A 24129-nucleotide genomic window follows, 5' to 3' on the forward strand; every position below is an offset into this window, starting at 1 on the left:
ACAGTGATGTTTTAGACTTAGAAGACATTATAGAAGATAGCGAACATTGTACAGGAAGTGAACAGTCAGAAGATGAAGAAAGTGCTGAGGTTAGTGATTGTAATGATGCTTACCTTCTTTTATGGCAACGGAAGTAATCTATATAAGTGGACTGCAAGTCCACCACGGCGTACGAGTGTAAGGACTCCTGCACACAACCTTGTCAGAAAATTTCCAGGAAATGGGAAGTCACTTTCTATTGATTCGATTCTACTTAAAACGGTTGATTCCATCACTTACCTTTCTTTGGTATTTTTGAGCCATAACCGCATCACTTATGGTGGTTTATTTTGAGTATCCAGCCGTTCTTCGGGATACATTTTAAAATTTTGCATGCATCGACTGCGATTTAAGCCTCATCAATCTTGATGAGAAGATAAAACCATTGGAACTGAGTTATCACGCCCGCTAAATACAAAGTAGTTACCCGCACTTTTGATATTGCCATTTGAGGTTCTAATAAGACCCCGGGCATTTGATGAAACAGACAGAACTTACGCATGCATCCGCGATCATGGCTAGTGCTGCTGTTAGAATAAAAAACGTTTTCTTTGCTTGTAGATAACAAAACGGTCCATCTTCACAAAAGTCAAAACATGGCACAAAATGAGGAAGTAACGTGCAGCTCACAATCCTGCCACAGTTTTCCCAACACCGTAACTTAAATACAGCACATCTCTCAACCATGGTACAACCCGACAATCACAACCATGCTGTGCTACGGCGTTGCGTACGAGATACACAAGGCCGGAAAATACAGCACACTAAACTTGTCCTCGAGATACTTCCGACAAGCGCCGCTAGAGTTCTCTTTACTATTCTGTCTCGCCCGCTCATTACAACACGTTCGAATATGAAAAACTAAAAAAAAAAAAATTCATTAAAACTAGTAATTTCAGAAGGCAGCAAACAGATATGAGATCAAAGATAGACCAAGAGCAATTGTTTGACTTATTTTCTACAACGTAATTCTTACAATATGCTTAAACGAAATAAGTAATTCACGAAAGAAGCAGAGAAATCTGATAGCGAGTTTGTCACTTCTTACCGATTCCTTTAATTGTGCCTCAGAGTATCCGATAAGCGGATCGAGATTGCGGTCATAAATAACTTTCGGTTTAATCGCCCTTTCACCAATTATCAGCGATCCAATCTTTTCCTCCGCACATCTGATATTTTGACATTCGTACTGAAGCCGCTGTTTGGTGAGCGATGTTATGCCCGTTACGCTATATTTAGCGTCGTTTACCCGTATTTCTTTTTTCTTCCCGTAAAAATAAATTTGTGTTCGCCTCTGTGGTGTAGTGGTCACTCCCGGAGGTCCGGTTTCGATTCCCGGCCCTGCCACGAAATTTGAAAAGTGGTACGAGGGCTGGAACGGGTCCACTCACCCTGGGAGGTCAACTGAGTAGAGGTGGGTTCGATTCCCAGCTCAGCCATCTTGGAAGTGTTTTCCGTGGTTTCCTACTTCTCCTCCAGGCAAATGCCGGGATAGTACCTAACTTAAGGCCACGGCCGCTTCCTTTCCTCTTCCCTGCCTGTCCTTTCCATCTTCCCATCCCTCCACAAGGCCCCTGTTCAGCATAGCAGGTGAGGCTGCCTGGGCGAGGTACTGGTCATCCTCCCCAGCTGTATCCCCCGACCCGAAGTCTGGTGCTCCAGGACCCTATCCTTGAGGCGGTAGAGATGGGATCCCTCGCTGAGTCCGACGGAAAAACCGACCCTGGAGGGTAAACGGATGAAGAAAGAAGAAAATTAAATTCGTTCTAACAGGAATAAAGCTCTTAAATGACCCATTTTAGCATGCTTTTCAATTTGGTTTTTTTTTTTTTTTGGTCAAGTTCAGATACCGTATTTTTTTTCTGATTTCATTACCCGTATCCTACTTCTCAATTTACAGATGCTTTTCTGTAATCTGGTATTTAATTTTCTCATACGTGGTTTTTTTAAATTAATTTAACAGAGATACTCGTAGAATTTCTTTGATATAGAAACGAGACTTGTACTCTTTTTTCGTTTGTGGCTGATGTATGAAGATATGATATGTTCATCGTTATCTGAATCGGAACTTTTATTAAATTTTGAAGGACCGGGCGAGTTGGCCGTGCGGTTAGGGGCGCGCGGCTGTGAGGTTGCATCCGGGAGATAGTGGATTTGAATCCCACTGTCGGCAGCCCTGAAGATGGTTTTCCGTGGTTTCCCATTTTCACACCAGGCAAATGCTGGGTCTGTACCTTAATTAAGGCCACGGCCGCTTCCTTCCCACTCCTAGGCTTTTCCTATCCCATCGTCGCCATATGACCTATCTGTGTCGGTGCGACGTAAAGCCACTAGCAAAAAAAAATTTTTTGATGGCAATACATCATTTTTGGGAGCTGGACGCTTCCTGCGTTTGACATTTTCCTGTTTGTGAACATGATACACAATGAAAACAGAAGGAAGTTTGACTGATGTGCTTACACTGAAATCTGTTTTATGAGAATTCCTAGGTAACTAAAATAAAGAGATCCTACTATATCACCTTGACTAGAAATACTTTGCTTCCATTTCTCCCTTAAATCGCACTCGGAAGGGAAACTATGGAACGTCAATTTTCATGCTTTTTTAGTGTCATCCGAAATACATAGAGAGGTACACAACAGTGCACCTTCTTCTCAACCTCACAGACACCGACAGAAACAATATTCACAATAAATTGCACAAAATCAACATAGCATCACGATTACTCCGCATATCATCATCATCATCATCTGTTTACCCTCCAGGTTAGGTTTTTCCCTCGGACTCAGCGAGGGATCACACCTCTACCGCCTCAAGGGCAGTGTCCTGGAGCTTGGTCGGGGATACAACTGGGGAGAATGACCAGTACCTCGCCCAGGCGGCCTCACCTGCTATGCTGAACAGGGGCTGAACATGGGAAGATTGGAAGGGATACACAAGGAAGAGAGAAGGAAGCGGCCGTGGCCTTAAGTTAGGTACCATTCCGGCATTCGCTTGGAGGAGAAGTGGGAAACCACGGAAAACCACTTCGAGGATGGCTGAGGTGGGAATCGAACCCACCTCTACTCAGTTGACCTCCCGAGCCCTCGTACCACTTTTCAAATTTTCGTGGCAGAGCCGGGAATCGAACCCGAACCTCCGGGGGTGGCAGCTAATCACGCTAACCACTACACCACAGAGGCGGACTCCGCATATCGCAATGTTAAAGTCTGCCAAGAACAGAACGGAAACCTGACATCTAGCGGCCAAACCGTGAACACGGTCGGGCCGATTTTTCAGCGACAAACTAGTAGCTATTTCCCGGCCTTGTATATCTCGTAGGCAACGGCTACGGTCACTGGAATATTGTTGTTTTCAGGAACCGATGTACGAAAGCTAACACGATGATGTAAGCTTTGCAACTGTTTCTGGTCCACGCTATCTCGGTGGTAACGTTCCGGTCCCTTAAGGCCTGTTTTCACATGTAGGACTGTGCTTCGGCTGTGCTTCGACCGTGCTACGGCGGTGTCGCCTACTGTGTCTTTTCACATGTAGGACTGTGCTGCGACTGTGCTGTGGTCATGTGGTCCTTGTTCATTGCATCTGTGCTCACAGGTTGGAGACATGGATCCCAACGATGAAGACGTAGTTATCGCCTGTGCAGCGTACATCGTTTTACAACAAAAGAAGAAGAAAAATAAGAATTATAAAGGCATTCATGTTGTTGAACTAAAATTATCACTTGTTCGTCCATCTTTAAGGAAGACAACTGCGCCACACCTACTACTGCAAACTATCACACAATGTATCTCAACCAACGAGCACAGTACTCAGACAGCGCATTGCGCACTCTATGTTATTCTGTGCTCGTTGGTCACTGGATCACGTACGACCGAGTGCTTCCGATTACCACCGAAATAAGACGGAAGTCCGGCTTGGCGACACTAGGGCGACCGTTTCTAATTTTCACATGTGGTACTGTGCTGAGACCAGGCGACGACTGTGTGGGCCGTAATCGCTCTGCTTGGCGATCCATGACAGCACGGTACCAACACGGTAGGGACACAGTCCTACATGTGAAAATACTCAACTGCTGTTCAATGTAAATGGAATGGTTTATACTGTTTGGCGATTGCGGACGACACAGCACAGTCCTACATGTGAAAACAGGCCTTTACAGAGTAATCCCTTGCTAATTGCCCTTTTCCTAATGTCTCGACATTTGTCCACACATGGTTATATTCCCAATACTGAGGCCTCTACAGGGTGCATCAAAATCCTAAGTGCTTTCCTTTCAAGCAAGCTCCTTCAAGCAGTACAGACACCGTAAATTACGTTTAGCCCCATTGTGTCTTGCTAGTAGATTCTTTGTCGCTACGTTAATTTAACATTTCGGCGTAAGTCCTTAATTTGTTTGTACCGTACGTAAAATAGCGGTTGATCCTCACTCTAGTTTCAGGAAGACTCTCCCCCCCCCCCTCCCCACTTGGCTACGCCGTTGCAAATAGCACACCTACTAAAAAAGACTGTAAGAAACAAGGAAATGAACATTGTTTGTCTATTAAACAGAGAATAGAAGAAACCAGGGAGAACATTAGAACTAGGCCTATACAGAGTGATCGGAAAATATGTGAACCGGTATATCCCTTTCAGACCGAGTACGCACAATTGTGCGGGTTCGTATTTTAGTTATCCCTGACCGTATTTGATGTTTTTTCGGCGCTACACCGGACTGCAGTGATTGTGCAGGACACGTGGCGTGTATTTCAATTGATTTTAGTATGCGCTTGACTGCCAGGGCGAAGGAAGAAGAGTTTAAAAAGCACAGTTGATCGGCGAGATGGCAGGAAGTAGTAGTGCCGAAAGTAAGTATTTATTTACTGCGTTTATATTAATCTAGAAGCTTTACTGAATACCGGAATATATTCAATGAAGTGTGTACATTGGTTAGTGAACGTAAATTTTGAAGCTACACCTTCGTACGTGATAGAACGAGGTTTTGAATTTTGATACGCTCAATTGTGTGGGTCCTGTTTTTTGGATGTTAGTTTTTATTTTGTAAAATAAACTATTAATATGTGTATTGAGAAGCATTTTAGTCAGTTCTTGACGTACAAACAAAACTTCACACCTCCAGTTTTCTTTCAGGTCTGAAAGGGATATGAGCGTTAGAGGATTGGTCATACTGAAAAACAACCTATATATAAAATATGATTTTATGATTGATAATATTCCTATTCTCTGCGCCATTCACAGTGATATTGAGAAAAAGAGAATGTTTCAAGAGCTGAAACCGGTACCAGTTATAGGTTGTTATGTCTTATTTACGACAAAATACAATAAACCTCTTACGACCACGACTTCTGTAAATTGTTAAAAGAAAAAATACGTTTCTGTCATCGAAGTTATTGTTTTATCGCCATGATGACTTAAGTACACAGCTATATCTATCGGCATGTGTTCGAACTACGTACATTCCGACTTCTGTTGCCTTAAAACACGTACCAGATGTGGATTACAAGAACAATGGAATGCTGACTATCATACTGTTTCGTGAGAAATGCTACCTTTCAGTAAAATAAATGAATATTTTTTTTCCATTCTGGGATATGAAAACCAATTCATCGATAAGCACAAAATTAACCTAGTTTGCTGTGCCCATGGTCACTAAGGCGTGATATTTAAATGGTCTGACACCGTTGTTAGCTGGTTGATTAGCCGGCAGGGGAAGGTAAGCTGGTGGTATACAGTATCTAAGCACTAGATTGCGTGCCAAAAGCCTAGATTTTCGTATTTTTATTTTTACAACGGATTTTGCATCGCTACGGCACAGAGAGGTCTTATGGCGACGATGGTACAGGAAACGCCTAGGAGTTGGAAGGAAGTGGCCGTGACTTTAATTAAGGTACAGCACCGGCATTTGCCTGGTGTGAAAATCGGAAACCACGGGAAACCATCTTCACGGCTGCCAACAGTGGAGTTTGAACCCACTATCTCCCGAATGCAAGCTTACAGCTGCACGCCCCTAACCGCATGATAAACTCGTTAGATCCTGGATTAAATTCCAAATCTCTCCACAGTGCTCATATGAAATGAGGGTATATGACGCCGTTGATGGTGATTCGTCCGTCGGATGGCGACGTAAAGCCTTGCGCAGACCCCTTAGTGCTATTCGACAGGAGTAGGCTATGTGCTGGCACCAGGATTCCCCCTCTACCTTCGTACCATCACCTATCAATTCATTCATTTAATCTCCTTGACTAAATGGTTAGCGTGCTGGCCTTTGGTCACAGGGGTCCCGGGTTTGATTCCCGGCGGGGTCGGGAATATTAACCATAATTGGCTAGTTTGGCTGGCACAGGGGCTGGATGCAGGTGACGTATTCATCATTATTTCATCCTCATAACGACGCACATGTCGCCTACGGGCGTCAATTCAAAAGACCTGCAGCTGGCAAGCCGAACTTGTCCTCGGACACTCCCGGCACTAGAAGGCATACGCCATTACATTTTTCATTTAATCTCATTAACTCCTTTGATGAGGTTGATGTCAGGAAGAGCATCCGATCATAAAAGTTCGCTACGGAGGTTCATTTCACTTTATACTCGACCCCGAAGAGAAACGGGGCAAGGGTTAGACGTACAAGCACGATATAAAAAGGCTTCCGCTGAGTTTGACGAGTGACATCTTAACAGATGTTCATACTGGATGCTTAATTATAGGTGATTCGACGGTGGAGATATGATTCGGCTGAGATGGAATTTCATATGCCTAGTTCTTCTCGACAAAGTACCTCTCATTTAACGAGGTGAGGTTGTCATTTTCATACACACAATAACATTGTCATCTATTGGCATAAGACTGAACCAAGTTGTACTCCCAGGTTTGAAGTTTTCGCGTATTGAATGCGATAATAGACAGAAGTTAATATGGGAAGGCATCTGATTCAGAAAGTGATGGAACCAACTAGAGGGAAGAATGTTTTGGATGTGGTGCTGGTAAAACCAGACGAGTTCTATAGAGAAACCGAAGTAATAGATGGTATTAGTAATCAAGACACTGTCGCCAGCCCTGAAAATGGTTTTCCGTGGTTTCCCATTTTCACACCAGGCAAATGCTGGGGCTGTACCTTAATTAAGGCCACGGCCGCTTTCTTCCCACTCCTAGCCCTTTCCTGTCCCATCGTCGCCATAAGACCTATCTGTGTCGGTGCGACGTAAAGCAACTAGCAAAAAAAAAAGTAATCAAGAAGCTGTTTCTGTGGTAGTTAAAAATAAATGTGAAAGAAAGGAAGGTATTAATATTAGAACTGTTAGGCAATACCATATAGCGGATAAAACAGGCATGAAAAAGTTTAAAAAAGTAAATATGATCAGTGGAAAACGGCAAATAAAAATGTCAGTCTCTGGGATGGGTTTAAAACAGTTGTTGAGGAATCTGAAAATAGGTTTGTACCTACAAAGGTGATAAGGAATGGTAAATATCCACTATATTATAGCAGAGAAGTAAAGAGCCTAAGAAGGAGGTGCAGGTTGGAAAGAAATAGAGTTAGAAATGGCTGTGGAAGTAAGGAGAAATTGAAGGAATTTATAGTAAATTGAATCTAGCAAAGAAGTCAGCTAAGGATAACATGATGGCAAGCAAAATTGGCGGTCATACAAATTTCAGTGAAAAATGGATGAGTATGTATAGGCACTTTAAGGCAGAAACAGGTTCCAAGAACGACATTCCAGTAATCACAAGGCGAGTGCATACGCGAGGTTGTTTTCATGGTCACAATGATCGTAGAAGTGTATCAAAACAAACCGTTTGGAACTCATAACCTCATCCATGAATGATCAAGAAAATACGCGATGCATAAAAGAAACTACTATAATTATCGAGAATTATAATTCTCAGGGCTTGTCACTCATGTCGCACACCATATACCGGTAATGACAGTTTAAATGTAATTTAAGTCCTTTTTCACTCCTCCCCGCTTCCTACCCGTTAAGTATATTCCCCCCTCCCCAAAAGTGCGTGTTTATTTTTAAAGGAGATTCCAAATACCAGTTTTTACCTCTGTAACAGCTTCAGTTTTTAAGATAAAGTATCCTCATAAACATATTTCAACTCCTTATTTACTTATTTTCAACCCCACAACCCTTACGTCGATTTTCCGAAAAAAAAAAATGAAACAAATGCGAGTTTCTTTATTTTTAAATGAGATTCTAAATAGTAATTTTCACGTCGGTAACATCTTCATTTTCTGATATATAAGCATCCTCATAAACAGTTTAAATACGTGAAAATTGGTATTTAAAATCTTCTTTAAAAAGAAACACGTACTTTTTTGTTTTCAGAAAATTGCTCTTAAGGGGAGTGAAAAGAGATGAAAAAGGGGTTGAGTACCTTTCGTGAGGATACATATATGTCAAAAACTGAAGATGTTACAGTCTTGAAAACCGGTATATGAAATCTTCTTTAAATAAGGAAACACGTGCTTTAAAAAAAATATCTTCTTAAGAGGGGGTAAACAGGAGTCACAAAGGGGGTGAATTTTTAAGGAGTATATCTAAGATATGTATGTCAAAAACGTACCATGTTACAGACGTGAAAATTGGTATTTGGAATCTCATGTAAAAGTAGAGGAACACGCATAATCTGTTTTCCGAAAATCCGCTTAACGGGGAGTGTTAAAGGGGGTAAATTTTTAAAATGAGCAATTTGTATTATATCTCAGAACTTTACATCTGACAGACATTAAAACTGCTATTTTTAATGTCTTTTAAAAATAAAGTAACACGTATTTTTTTCGAAACCGACTTTCAACCTATTAGGTCGTGTTACGTACATTTAGTACGTATTGAAGAGATGTTAAGTACAGAACAAAAATGGCCAACCAGACACCAGTGGTAACCGACGCGAAATCGGGAGGTTGTGGGTTCGGATCCCACTGGTGTCTGGTTGGCCATTTTTGTTCTGTACTTAACATCTCTTCAATACGTACTAAATGTACGTAACACGACCTAATAGGTTGAAAGTCGGTTTCGATTACAAAGCGGTCGTGGAAATTCAATATTCACGTACTTTTTTGTTTTCGGGAAAATGCTTAAGAGGGGGGGGGGGATTAAAATTACTGAAAAAGGGTAGAAATATTTTTATTAGGATGCTGGTATATCCAAAACTGACGATATTACAGACGTGAAAATTCGTATTTGGAATCTCCTTCAAAAACAAAGAAACACGTACTTTTGTTTTCGAAAAATTCACTTAAGGGGGTTGTAAAAAGGACTGAAAAGTGAGTTGAGCTCTTTTTATGCGGATGCTTATATCTCAGAAACTGAAGACGTTACATACATGAAAATCTGTATTTGGAATATTTTTTAAAAGTAACAAGTATTCCTTTGTTCAAATATTTTGTCAAATATTGACAATTATGCATATAAGTTGTTTTCATGGTTACAATGATCATAAAAGTGGACCAAAATATCGGCACTAATAACATCAGTGATCCTACTACTCCATGATTTGATAGAAAATAGTTCAAGCAATAGGTAACAGACTCTGCAAAATGCTGAAACCTAAGCCAGTACGTAAAAAATATCTCTAAAACTTAAGATGGTAGAGGCCCGTCGGCAACTGGAGATCTCCGGGGGTGTTATTAATTTTATACTTCACTCCCTTTCCATCCCCGCCCAAAGGAGTGCTATGAGCGTCTTACACAACAGTTTATTTTTTGTACATTGTAAGTCATATGTGTATCAGTTTTGGTTGGCAGCTATACTCAAACATACATGTAAAATCTCGCTGCTGTATAATCGTTGAATTATTTTTTATGATGATACTTATATTTTAAAAACTGTATTTTTATTTCCGGAAAATACACTTCATTGGGGGTGGGGGTGGGGGAAGGACTGATCAAAGGGTTGAATTATTTTTGTGATGATTCTTATGTATATCTTAAAAACTGAATATGTTACAGATGTGGGAATAGGTATTTGGAATCGCCTTTAAAAATAAAGAAACCTGTATTTATTTTTTCGACTTGAGAGAAGACTGTTTCTGACATGTACAGTTCTATGTCGCATGGTCGTCTTAGCCCCAAAAGGTAATACCTCAAACATGGTTTACAAATAATTTCTGGGATTAATGAAACTCAATTTTTGGGTGAGTTTTTATAGTTTAGGAATTTTCAGATAATGTCTTAGTACAATGCGGAGGAACGATTACTTTGATCAAATTACGAAATCCACGCGAGCGAAGCCGCGTTTAATTGCTAGTCTATATATATAAAATAACATGTCGTGACTGACTGACTGACTGACTGACTGACTGACTGACTGACTGACTAACTGACTGACTGACTGACTGATTCATTATCGCCAAGCCAAAACTACTGAACATAAAGAAATTAAATTTTGAAAATACATTCATATTACAATATAGGTGCTCGCTAAGAGAGGATTTTAGGATATTCCATCGCTAAGAGGGTGATAAGGAGGTGAACTTTTAAAATGAGCATATCTACAGTATATCACCCTAGCGAGTACGGACACCGGCTGAAACCCACGGTGTGTTAGTGCGTTGCCTACTTAGGGTACGGCCATAGTGCACCGCTTCCCGCTTCCTGCTTTATCGCGGCGGGCGAGCGGGAAAGAAACGATAGTGAAAACTGATTGGGGCGGCCATAGTGCACCCGCCTACCTGCGTTAGACTAGCAGCCGTGACAAGCTCAAGGTGGTTGGCGGATGCAGGGTGGGTCTTGTCCTGCAAGTGGTCATGGCTGGTCCGTGGTCCGACAGCTCTGCACTCCGACCGCCCAACGGAACAGAGGATGGGTGGCTCTACGCCTCTGTAGTCGGGAAACGGAGAGGGGCTGGTCCCACCGTCGGCTGTCCTGAGAATGGTTTCCCGTGATTTTCATTCTCCTGCCGGGACACTTCCTAGTATAGGCCACGGCCGCCAACTCACTCACCTTCTCCTCATGTCTCCTTCTCTGATACAAATCTCCCGGCCTGAGAGACGGCATCACCGTCTAGAAGGCCCGCCTCCCCCTTCAGGGGAGGAATGAAAACATTTAGTAGTAGTATTAGTAGTAGTAGTAGCAAGCTTAAGGTTTGGTACGTCAGAATGTGGACCAAGCGTTGTCAGCTTATGGCCTGTTTCACGCAAGGTCTATATCGTTGCCTACGTTATATACAAGGCATTGAAATAGAGTCCGTAAGACGCTATCGAATTGGTCACACTGAAGTTCAATGCCGGACCGCTAGGATCGCATTCTTGACCCTGTCTACCAGGTTAACCCGTTTATTAAGTGAGTTGTTTGTGAATGTGTGTATTCTTCTGATGTTAAGCATTCGCAGTTCCTGTCACGGTTTATTGCTGTGTTCCTTATTGTTATTCACAAGAAACTGAAGATAGTGGAATTTTATGTTTCAAGTTTTCAGTGAATGTTAAAAACATTATGCGGGGGAAGCATTACGCATGAGATACGATATCCAGCTGATTAAAATAGGCCTCTGTTCCTAAGTTTTGATTCCAGTCACGTCATAAAAATCGTGCGATCCCAATATTTGTCATTAGATATTTTTGTAAACAATGCTACCGTGACCGCGATCGTTTTAGAGGCTATTTCAAACTTCAGAAATCTTCAGTTATAAAGCCGGTTAGGAAACTAACCAGAAAAGTAACTTGCCCGACAAATTTGGAAAAAATATGAAATAATAATAATATTTAATTTACGTCCCACTAACTACTTTTACGTTTTTCGGAGACGCCGCGGTGCCAGAACTTAGTCCCGCGAGAGTTCTTTTACATGCCAGTAAATCTACCAACACGAGGCTGACGTATTTGAGTACCTTCAAACATCACCGGACTGAGCCAGGATTGAACCTGCCATGTTGGGGCCAGAAAGCCAGCGCCTCAACCGTCTGAACCACTCACCCCGGCTGGATAAAAGAAATGTAGCAAAAGCTAAAATTGTATTTTCCCCTCAAACAATCTCTGATTTGGAAAGTATGGAGTTGGTTTATCACGAGAGCATTAAAGACAGAGACATTTTTTAAAATAAACCATTTGTTTTATGGAACATTTTATGAAATGGTTCCATACGCATGACGTCTGCAACACCTCACATGGGATATATCCCACGAATGAGAACAGACTGGCACTTTTCATCATTGAAAATGAACGCCTCACTTGGTTAATTAATGATTTCCTCTCATATATTAAGAACATTCATATGCCATTCGTAGAATTATGCATTCAGAGAAAGCGAAGAGATTCACGAGGGAAACGCATCAGGCATTGGTCTTGAATACCCAATCCACTGTGGCCTCCCTAAAATACCTCATAAGTATGCATTTGCATTATTACTTGACGAGGAACCTAACAAGCGACTACATCGAGATCTTCTTCAGCCACATACGACGCAAAGCGTGATACTATGACACGATAAACTCAAAGTAATGCCTTAACGCAATCGAAACAACACTCCATATTGGGATTATTGTGGCATCAAAACATGGCAATGTTGATCTGAGGTATGAAGAAAAGACCCACACTGTACGAATCAGTTTTCTACAACCAAGAGAGTCCCAGATAGATAAAAAATATAGAAGTCATGAGAGTCGCGAGTATGTGTAAATTCCGCACCTTCCTGAACACATAATATCTATTATCACAAAACCCTTAGAAGATTACATCAAGTATGTTTGAACAATACTTGATTGTAAAGTGTTGGGTAGTATATAAATATGATTAATTTGTTTGAGGATCAACAGCTGCAAAGCTTGGTAATTCTACATTATATAGTGCGTGCGACAGAAGAACAAACAGACTGTGAAGGTTGTTTAGAACACATCTCTTCTTCAGTTACTCAAAGTCCAACATTGTGTTTTGTGCCTTAATCGGTTTCAAGATCGAGGAGCCCTCAGATACTCCAAATCATCCTTTGTGGCACTTCAGCAGTGCACGACGGAATTTGTCACCTCTGCTGTGCAGTACTTGCCCCAAAGACATTTATTGAAAATGTGTACATTTTTTCTGAAAGACATGTTCATCAGTGAAATTAAGTGTAGAAAGTGTAAAGACGACAAACTACCTCTTTTTCTACTCCGCAAATTTCTGAAACCTCTATGAGACAACATTGCTTCGAGCCACTCATGTAGAAGAGAGAAAGTTTTGAAATTTGATAAAAGCCCCTCAGTAGGATAGTTTTAAAGCTTTAGTGACCTATTCAAGCCAAAGAAACATCGCTCTGTAAATAAGGTACTGTAAATACTCGCAGAAATATTCAGCTCTTTTTATTTATGATATAATTTACTTATTGACATATACGGCCATGCAAACACAAGGGGACAAGAACGCGAACCTAGTGGCCGAATGGTGAACTAAGATGCCACCCGTTTTCATGAGTGCATTTCAAGCAAGGCCTTGTATTATAGCGTAGGCAACGGTCTATATACACAGGTCTGGTCAAGCTCCCAGAATTCTTTGCGGCAGCAGCCATTTGTCGACCAAAGCTCTCTACTTGCTGCCACCTGCGTGTCACCCAGTGCAATGAGATTAAAGTTATAATGGGTTATTGTGTCGTTCCAGACTGTAAAAGTCCCTCGTCAAAAGTTAGCAGATTATTTAGATTCTCGAAAGATAAGAATAGGAGGGGAAAATGGGTGCAGAATTTCCGACGTCATAAATGGCAGCCAATAGAACATTCACAGCAGTGTGAGGTTAGTATAAATTCTTCTAGAGAAAAATGTAACAATCACCAAGTTTATTCTATTATTGCTTTTGTAAAAAGCTTGGCTATAAAGTGTATTTCACTGACCATATCCTGATTATAAACTTTTCCTGAAGCTTCGTTTTAAAGAATGTCAATTCGAAGTAAAGTGAGCAGATGTAAAGAAGCAGCTATAATGGAATGACCTCCCTACACTCTTCGGGTTTCCTAAACCCCCGAAATCTTTCTCGTGTGTCAGGAAGGCCCCGAACGAATGTATGTATATAAAATTGTGTCTGTCATTTTATTAGGATCTTTCTTTCTTTCTTTCTTCCTTTCTTTCTTTCCTTCTTTCTTAACCCTTTATCATCCTGGGTTGGTTTTTCCCTCGGACTCAGCGAGGGATCGAACCTCTACCGCCTCAAGGGCAGTGCCTGCAGAGTGAGACTTTGAGTTGGGGGATAAAACTGGTGAGGGGGATCAGGAACTCGCTCAGTTGGCCTCAGCTGCTATGCTGAGAAGGGGCCTTGTGGGAGATGGGAAGATTGGAAGGGATAGACAAGGAAGAGGGAAGGTGGCGGTCGTGGCCTTAAGTTAGGTACCATCCCGGCATTTTCCTGGATGGGAAGTGGGAAACCGCGGAAAATCACTTCGAGGATGGCTGAGGTGGTAATCGAACCCCTCTCAGTTCAGTTGACCTCCCGAAGCTGTGTGAACCCAGTTCCAGCCCTCATACTGCACCCATAAGGCGAAGCCATCAAAAGGGTAAAATACCACTTTTCAAATTTCTTGAAAGAGCTGGGAATCAAACCCGAGCCTCTGGGGGTGGCAGCTTATCACACCAGCCACTTCACCACAGAGGCGGACTATTCGTAATAATTTTAATAATTTTGTAAATTCATGTAAATCAATGACCTTTCAGATTCCTTAACCTTCAGACACGGTTTTCTTGATAATAGTTATGTAAAATTTGCTAAACTTACTCAATTATTATTATTATTATTATATAAAATGTAGTCTATACTACTCTATTAAAGTAATTAACTCACGTCCACATCCCGAGGTGGTGCAGCTCCCTTTTCAAGCAAACCCCTAATGGAGTTGAGCTGTATATACCATTTCAAACACATACAAGCCCTCCTGACATTCTTAAATTTCTGTTAGTACCCGGAATCGAACCCGGGTCCCGAGGACGGGATGTAATAACACTAACCGTTACACTACAGAGGCGGACACACTGCCGTAATGTACCGCAGTTTTCTAATATTTGCATGTTTTTTCTGTTACCAGTAATGTAGCCTAAATTGCTGGCTGTAAAATTGATCGTAATAATGTTGTTTTAGGCCAGTAAATGGGCTATGAACTGAGCTAATTTACTATTAGCAGTTTACGGCCAGATTCCGTACCCTTTTCTTTGGGTTCCTGTACTTTTCTGATCATTATATTACTTTTTCATGCTCAGGTACGCTAAATTAGATCTATTAACTCAAAAAATAGGATAATTTTGTCATATAGTCTGGTTTTAATTCCATTGCAATTGTTCACAATTTATGAAACCCGAATTCTTATAGTTGGCAAAATAGATACTTTATCATTACATAACAATTCGCAGGTTATACATGTATACATGTGTTCATGTAATACGAGGAAAATAAAACTCATTTTAATAGCTTTTGTGTCCTTCAATTCACTCATTAAATCCGAAACTCACCTAAATGGAATAGAAATTATGCAGGGATCACCTGCATTAAGCCCCACAATGGCGGCTCCGTAAGTAACATTCGTGTCCTGACCTGTGTATATAGACCTTGGTTTCGCGACTAGTTTACATTGCTTTGTATGCAAATAGTGCACGGTGTAATAAAAGTTCTATCAGATAATAAAAAACACATTTTAACCATCTGTGGCGTGCTAAAATTTCCAGCAGAGATATTAAAAAGTCATTCAGAGATTGTACAGTTAAATTGTGCGAATAAAATGTGTAAATATAGTGAGTAAAACCTTGTGCAGGACTGGTAAATATTTGAGGTATTTGTTTATATTAACGCTTTTACATAGTTTTAAAATGGTGTATGGTTGTGTTTCGTATTGCACATCGGATGATTCCAGAAAGAAAGACAGTGTCACGTTTAACAAATTTTACCAGGGACGCCGAATTGAGACACAAATGGACTACAGCTATTTCTAGGCAGGGGACGAAGCCAGGCACTCTGTGGAACACTAAGGAAACTTTAAGATTTTGGAGTACCCATTGTAAAAATGTGACTTTTAGTGCAACTAAAAGATGACTGATGCCTAACGCAGTTCCCTCAGTTGTTCACGGTTATTCTTCTCATAAGCTGAAGTGTGCTGCTGATAGAAGGAAAGTCTTGCTAAGATCAGATTCTTTGCCCCAAAGATACGGATGCTAGTGCAAGAACGAAGCGATTATGTTGAGATACTGTTCGATAATTCACAACCAACTAGTTTCACAGCAAATAAATCGAAGGTTAAGAGTATCGATAAGTGTATTAAAGGTGAAAATTAATCAATTAAAGAAACATAAGAATACGCAATAAGCATGGGCGCCCATATGACAGTTTGTAGGCGGGGGAGGGGGGTGGGCAGACCTGGGGATACGTAGTATTTTTAATATTTTGGAAGATAAATGGCGACTTGTATTCTGCGGTAGAAAAACCCACGGTATCCCCTGCCTGTTGGTGGGGGACGGTACTACAGATTCTACGTAATACTGACTTTTAAATCATTTTGCTTGAAAGGAAAACATCTGACAACATTAGATTTTTGCCTTTCCTTGAGAGCTAGGTGGAGACCGCGGCCGCACGTTGCCCCCGGGCATGGGCGCCCTTGGCAATAAGCATCGCAGTTAGACAAGAAAGTAACTTCAATAAAATGCTAGCAATGGATAAATTAAAGAGGCTTTCATTTTAGAAGAACTGATTCCTATGGCAAGAAAAATATGACGTATAAAGATACAACTTTGAAGGTATGTGTACTTTTGCACAGAAAATCTCCATCCGGATATCATTACTTTAGATCAATGGCTGCTTGAAACTTCCCCATAGAAGAACATTGAAAAGTTACTCGTATATTGGATACACAAATGGTAAAACGGAAGTAACCTCTCTCATTGAGCAGCATCTAGACTATGAAATAAGCAACAAACTTGATATTTCCAGGAATTTCGTGAGAAAACCTATAAGCCGCAAGCATTTGAAAATGTAATCATCTTCAGCCGTATTTAAAGAGGTAAGCGATAATCACAAAACTTCTGAAAATATTTTCTAGTGGTATTAGAAACATTATATTACGTACCTATTTATAAAAAATACTTCGCGCATAAGCTACGAGGTGGTGGTGGTGATTATTGTTTTAAGAGGAAGTACAACTAGGCAACCATATTCTATATAACACTAATCAAGAGAAAAAATGGAAGGAGTCCGACACTTCGAAAAATGAAGGTATTGGTCAAAGAAAGACAAGGGCCACGAAGGACGTGAAAATGAAAGACTCCCTAGCCCTCGCAAACCTAATAGCGTCGGGGTCGGAAAAGAACAAGAGTTGACCAAGTCAGATAGGATAGATAAAAGTGAGAAGCCTAGCACAAGTAAGTGGAAGCAATGCCAGGACTCAGCTGAGGGCCTCGTGGTCGCCAACCCACGCTCCAAATTTCAGAGCCTCTGAGGCCCCTTTTAGTCGCCTCTTACGACAGGCAGGGGATACCGTGGGTGTTATTCTACCGCCGCCACCCAAGGGAGAAAGCTACGAGGCAGGTGGTAGGAGTGCTGCCTAGCGGGTAATAGCAGAACTCGTCCGGTCCACGTTTAGACTTGCTCATGTCACGGCCGCTGGTGTGACGTAGGCAACGGTTTGTGTTGGTTACTGATTTCTCGGAATGACTCTAAAGCCACGTGCAGATTTAGCAACATCACCTCGAGGAGCTAATTTGAATTCGCCTGCGAAGTGATCTGATTGGCTAACTTCAGCAGCTAATAAAATGACAACGGCGAGAGATATTGAATTTATTTTTATAAAGTGTTTTTCAGTACGACCATGTCTGTCTCATATACTCGGTCCACATTGTTTCCGATCATTCTGTATAATAAATAGGCTACAAGGAAAACAGGAGTGTCAGAAAATGTTCAAAATAAGATACGTCTACTGTGTGAGTCCTGGAAGGGATTTCGATTTAAATAGTATAGGTCAGAACTGAACTACAGTATATGTACAGTATTTCATTTGGTCTAAACAGTAAAAGTAAATATGTTAACATCTGTCTAGGGGAGAAGAGTGCATGTCATTTTCTGACATACTCATTTTCCCTGGCAGCCTAGAATCTGGAAAAAAAATTAAGCCGAAAACAGAGAAGGTACATATAGCTAGAAACAATGATATGCATGGGTATTAGACTTCGAAAATACCTCAAAGGATCTAACCGTTAAAAATGAATGTTCAGGATTTCTTTACGGAATATGCAGTATATTCGTATATTGATTAGCTCAGTGGCTTAGCGGGTGGTTTCCAACTTAGAAGGCTCAGTTTCGAATCCCAGTTGGTCGTGGGTTGAGATTTTCAATTCAGAACTCAAGTGGCGTCAGAAAAGGTACCCGCCCTTAAACCCCTGGCCAGAACTAAAATAAACCTGGGTAGCTCCAACTACCCCAGAAAAAGTTTGGATAAGCGGAAGAAAGTTTCATTCGGCTCCCTGGCTTAATGGTCAGCGTCAGTTCAGAGGGTCCCGGGTTCGATATTTGGCAGGGTCGGAAAATTTAACTTGGTCTGCTTAAGACCTCAGACTCGGGGATTGGGTGTTCGTGTTTGTCTTCTGACACACACACACGGAAACATGTCACACGACAAGAACACGCACACGATTGGCGCCAAGAAGGTTATCGGGCTGTAACATAACAGCAATTACCCATACGTGACACAGTTCGCACTCAAGACCTCGCCAGGGAGTGGAAAATTGGCGGAAGATCAGTAATTCCTATTTTAATAATTTTTGTAACATTTTCTTTGTTGGATTATTATCAATCTATTGCATTTTTAGAAATAACTGCGTGTATTATTATTACTACTACTATTATTATAAATGAACACTCTCTCCGTAGTTTGTGATCGTTCGTGATTGGGAGTTAAGGGGGGAGACCCAGCTTAACAAAGGAAAAAAGAAGGTTAATATTCATTCGATTGTTAAATATGCTACAATTGTTGTTGACAATTCCTGCACATATCCCAGTGTTGGCATGTTTCCTGGCAACCGGAAGCAACTTCAATAATTTCAAATTTTAATAATTTTAATTTTTTTAAATTAAATTTTCAAAATTTCCCGCCTTTTTAACAATATATCACTGTTTCCCTTATAAATTCCAAGTTTATAAGAATTTTCGTACTTTTCCTTTTTTAAAGTGTGCATAAAACTTCCAGCTACAAAATGAACCTCAATCATTAATGAAAATGAAAACCTACAACCTATTTTCCAGTCATTGACCGGGTCAGGGATGGAATGAATGAAGCAGATATAGGCTATTAGTACGATGGGGTCGCCACTCCCAAAGTGATTTTATTAATGACTGATAGATGCTATGAAATGAGAATGTAGAGTGTTGCTGGAATGAATGATGACAGGGAAAACCGGAGTACCCGGAGAAAAACCTGTCCCGCCTCCGCTTTGTCCAGCACAAATCTCACATGGAGTGACCGGGATTTGAACCACGGTATCCAGCGGTGAGAGGCCGACGTGCTGCCGTCTGAGCCACGGAGGCTCTCTCAATCATTAATATAGACTGTAATTCGGATTTTTTGTTGGGTTTTTATTCCGAGCACCAGAAAAATATTTATATTTTTGTAAATAAATATGTTATATAAAATCTAAATTAAATCCCATTGATCTGAATGAGGTACAGATTGTAGTAGGCCCTACAACACTATGGGAGGAAACTCTGAAAAATTCACAATTATCCGTGAAACAGTAAGGGAGTTATGAAGGAAACCGTTAAAAAGGCGGAAAATTTTGAACATTTTATTTTGAAATGTTGTAATTAGAATTTTGACATTATTGAAGTTGCTTCTGATTGCTCTGAAGCATGCCAGTACTGGGTTATGTGCAGCATTTGTCAACTACGTTTGTAGCATATATAACAATCGATATTTGCCTTTTTCCCTGTGTTAAGCTAGGTCTCCCCCCATAAGGGTATTCTATTCATTCATTATTCAGATTTAGAGAGTGACATACGAATGAACACTGGTATCTGCAGTGCCACCTCTTGTAGTTTGTGTGAAATTCAAGAACCACTTGTGGTTCGTTAAATCATTATCCATAATGGTACAAACCTTTAAAGTAGCATGTGGCCTAATGACCGACTTCTCTCCCGTATCTTACCTGCATTATGCAGCATCACTGGGCTCATGTACTTATTGCGTACTAATGGCTTCCCTGCCATCATATCCACCTCAATAGGTCTACCGACAGTAAACTTTCTATCGAGGAAAACAACTGCTACTATTAGCAGTTCCAAACACACCACTATCATCATCATCATCGCACTTCCAAACACACCATCATCATCATCATCATCGCTTATATCAATAAAGTAAGTTCGTTGCTAGGAATGTATCAACAACATAAACTTTTACATTATTGTCCAAGCATACAACCACTGTATAGTTGCGGTTGTTACCACGTAACGAATTACAAGCCGAATGCGCCTGCGTCAATTGTCTTCCCTACCCCTCCGGTAGGGGGTGGGAACATTAAAATAATTTAGTTATTATATCCCGGCTTGGATTCAAGGTCCAGATTCTAGGCGGTTCTGAAATTGAATTTCAAATCATTGAATTCTGTGTTTTTGAATGATTGAACTTAATCTATGCCAGCAGATACAACTCGTGGGAGAGGCAATCATTTTTTAACTGAGCTCAGTATATGCTATCGAGTGCTGTTCGTGGTAGTCCTGCACGTGTACGTAATATATTAGGATTGAGGAAACATACCCAAAATAAATTCACAGCAGTTATCCCCCTGTGAGTGGAAGCAGTAGAATATATTCACGATACCGTTGCTTGTCCTAAGAGGCTACTAAAAGAGTGACCTCAGGGGCCCTCAACTTGGGAGCGTGGCCTGGAGACACTTGCTTGTGCCAGACTTCTCAGTTTCATCTCTCATATCCGATTTCCCTTGGTCTACACTTGTTTTCTTCCGACTCTGACGGCATGAGATTTGTGAGGCCTTTTCATTTTCAAGACGTGCGATACTCTTCCCTTCTTTTGCCGACATCCCTCAGTCCTCGACGTGTCGAAATTCTTCCATTTCTTTATCTGATTAAGAGAGGATGGTTGCCCAGATGGACTTTCCCTTAAAGTAACAACCACCACCACACAAGCAGTAAGTTGTATGAACCATCTTCCCTGAAAAAGAAAGAAGCCTGTAATTTTGCATGGCTACTGACATCGTGATCATAGCCATGTACCCAGCTATTTTACATTAAAGATGCAATTTCATTTCGAACATTGCTCATGCATAATCTGTGAATCGAACATAAATAGCCTAAATGAGAAGCCGTGTTGATGTCACTCAGCTGTCACATCCTCCTAGTCATCTGATCTTTCAACAACAAGTATTGACATGGGGTGTATTATTATTATCATCATCGTCGCTAGCGGGTTAACGCCTCTCTCACTCGGATAGGTTGTCGGTGACGATGGGATAGAAAAAGTTTAGGACTGATAAGGAAATAGCCGTGGCTTTAATTAATATATAGCTCCAGCATTTTTGCATGGTATGAACATGATAAATTGCGGAATACTATCTTCAGTGCTGGGCTCGAACTCGCCGCTCCTGAATACAAGCTCACATTTGCATGGCTTGTACCAGGAAGCCAACTCTGGTATATTGTAGTGAAGTACACAACACACTGAATCTGCTTTAACTACACTTTTATTTTACACCACAATTATCGCTACACGAATGTAAAAAAACAGCTCACTCCATCTTTACTTTTTTTCTGCGCTTTTCTCTCGGCAAAGAAGAGTTATCTACGGTTTTTAGTTCACTCAAAGCTCACTAGGGGTGGCCTACACCGCTCCCTCTCCAGCAACCAAGTTACGATACAAAGACAATATAAACATAAACAAAATATATCATAATCACAAGAATATTTAATATATACAACATCATCTAAATAGCGAGTGGGAAACCTGACAGTCCTTCCACTACGTGATTTTGTTACCACTTTCTCCTTGCTGGGTTTGTCCTGGGAATCCGCGGTTGATCCATCAGGGGGTTAGAGTCCTTGCAAGGCACCTGGTCGTTCTTCATGACGAGCTCTAAAAGTTTCATCATCTGCTGCTATGAAGTAGGCTGGTTTCAGGCGATCAATGGAGACATTCACAGATTTATTTTTTATGGTAAGCGTGAAATATTTGTCAGTTTTGGCAGTTACCAGGAAAGGACCTTCATATGGGGGTTGCAAAGGTTTTTTCACTCTATCAATTCTCAGAAATACATGAGTACATTTACTCAAGTCTTTATGGATGAACACAGTTCGGGAAGTTTTGTGCTTAACTTCCACATGCCTGAGTTGCTGCATGCGCTGCTGAAGTTTGGAGACAAAAGTTTCTGGTTCGGTATGAGATGGAGGATTATCAAAGAATTCACCTGGAAGCCTAATATGCGTGCCATACACCATTTGTGCAACTGAACTGTTCGAGTCCTCCCGGAGTGATGCGCGTAGACCTAGCAACACAGTCGGAAGGGTGTCTGTCCACTTTATAGAGTTCTGGGCTTTGATAGCAGTTTTTATTGTTCGATGCAGACGTTCAACTTTACCATTGCTCTGCGGATGATAGGGTGTCGTACGTTTAAGCTTCACAGCACACAATTCGGAAAGATTCTTAAAGAGCTGACTTTCGAACTGTCGGCCTTGGTCAGTAACTAGATTTGCTGGGACTCCAAACCGCGTCACCCAATGATCATAAAATGATTTTGCTACCGTCTCTGCTGTTATATTTTGCAATGGTATTGCTTCCATCCAGTTGGTGAAGCGATCTATACATGTGAGGCAGTAGAGATAGTCATCAGAAGGTGAAAGAGGGCCATTAATGTCGATGTGAACAGTGCTGAACCTCTCATCAGGTTCTTGAAAATGACTGACTAGCGATTTGGTATGTCTTGTTATTTTGTTTTATTTGACATCCCATGCAAGCTTGCGTCCATTTTCTGACGTCATTCTTGATACCAGGCCAGATAAACTTGGAAGTCATCAGCCTAACAGTAGTCCTTTTCCCTGGATGTGCCATGTTGTGGATCTGAAGAAAGAATTGTTTGCGAAATTCTTTTGGAATGTATGGCCTTATGTTGTTTGTGGAGGTATCACACCACAGTAACTTTCAAGAAGGCAGTGGGTAGCTCTTGAACACGAGTGACTGACTTTCCTCTTGAAGTTGTTTAAGTTCACTGTCTTGACGTTGGCTTTCAGCGACTGTGTCGTAATCGATGACAGTCATAGATTCAATCCGTGACAGGTTGTCCGCAACGATATTGTCCTTGCCACTAATGTGTTGGATGTTTGTTGTAAACTAGGAGATACACTGACTGACAGAGCAAATGCAACACCAAGAAGGAGTGGTCAGAACTTTATGCCAATTGCAGGGTAGACTGACGTCACTGAGGTATGCTCATGATGTGAAATGCGCCGCTGTGCTGCGCACGTAGCGAACGATAAATGGGACACGGCGTTGGCGAATGGCCCACTTCGTACCGTGATTTCTCAGCCAACAGTCATTGTAGAACGTGTTGTCGTGTGCCACAGGACACGTGTATAGCTAAGAATGCCAGGCCGCCGTCAACGGAGGCATTTCCAGCAGACAGACGACTTTACGAGGGGTATGGTGATCGGGCTGAGAAGGGCAGGTTGGTCGCTTCGTCAAATCGCAGCCGATACCCATAGGGATGTGTCCACGGTGCAGCGCCTGTGGCGAAGATGGTGGGCGCAGGGACATGTGGCACGTGCGAGGGGTCCAGGCGCAGCCCGAGTGATGTCAGCACGCGAGGATTGGCGCATCCGCCGCCAAGCGGTGGCAGCCCCGCACGCCACGTCAACTGCCATTCTTCAGCATGTGCAAGACACCCTGGCTGTTCCAATATCGACCAGAACAATTTCCCGTCGATTGGTTGAAGGAGGCCTGCACTCCCGGCGTCCGCTCGAAAGACTACCATTGACTCCACAGCATAGACGTGCACGCCTGGCATGGTGCCGGGCTAGAGCGACTTGGATGAGGGAATGGCGGAACGTCGTGTTCTCCGATGAGTCACGCTTCTGTTCTGTCAGTAATAGTCACCGCAGACGAGTGTGGCGTCTGCGTGGAGAAAGGTCAAATCCGGCAGTAACTGTGGAGCGCCCTACCGCTAG

This window comes from Anabrus simplex, chromosome 1 (genome assembly GCF_040414725.1).
Source record: "Anabrus simplex isolate iqAnaSimp1 chromosome 1, ASM4041472v1, whole genome shotgun sequence".
Taxonomy (NCBI): domain Eukaryota; kingdom Metazoa; phylum Arthropoda; class Insecta; order Orthoptera; family Tettigoniidae; genus Anabrus; species Anabrus simplex.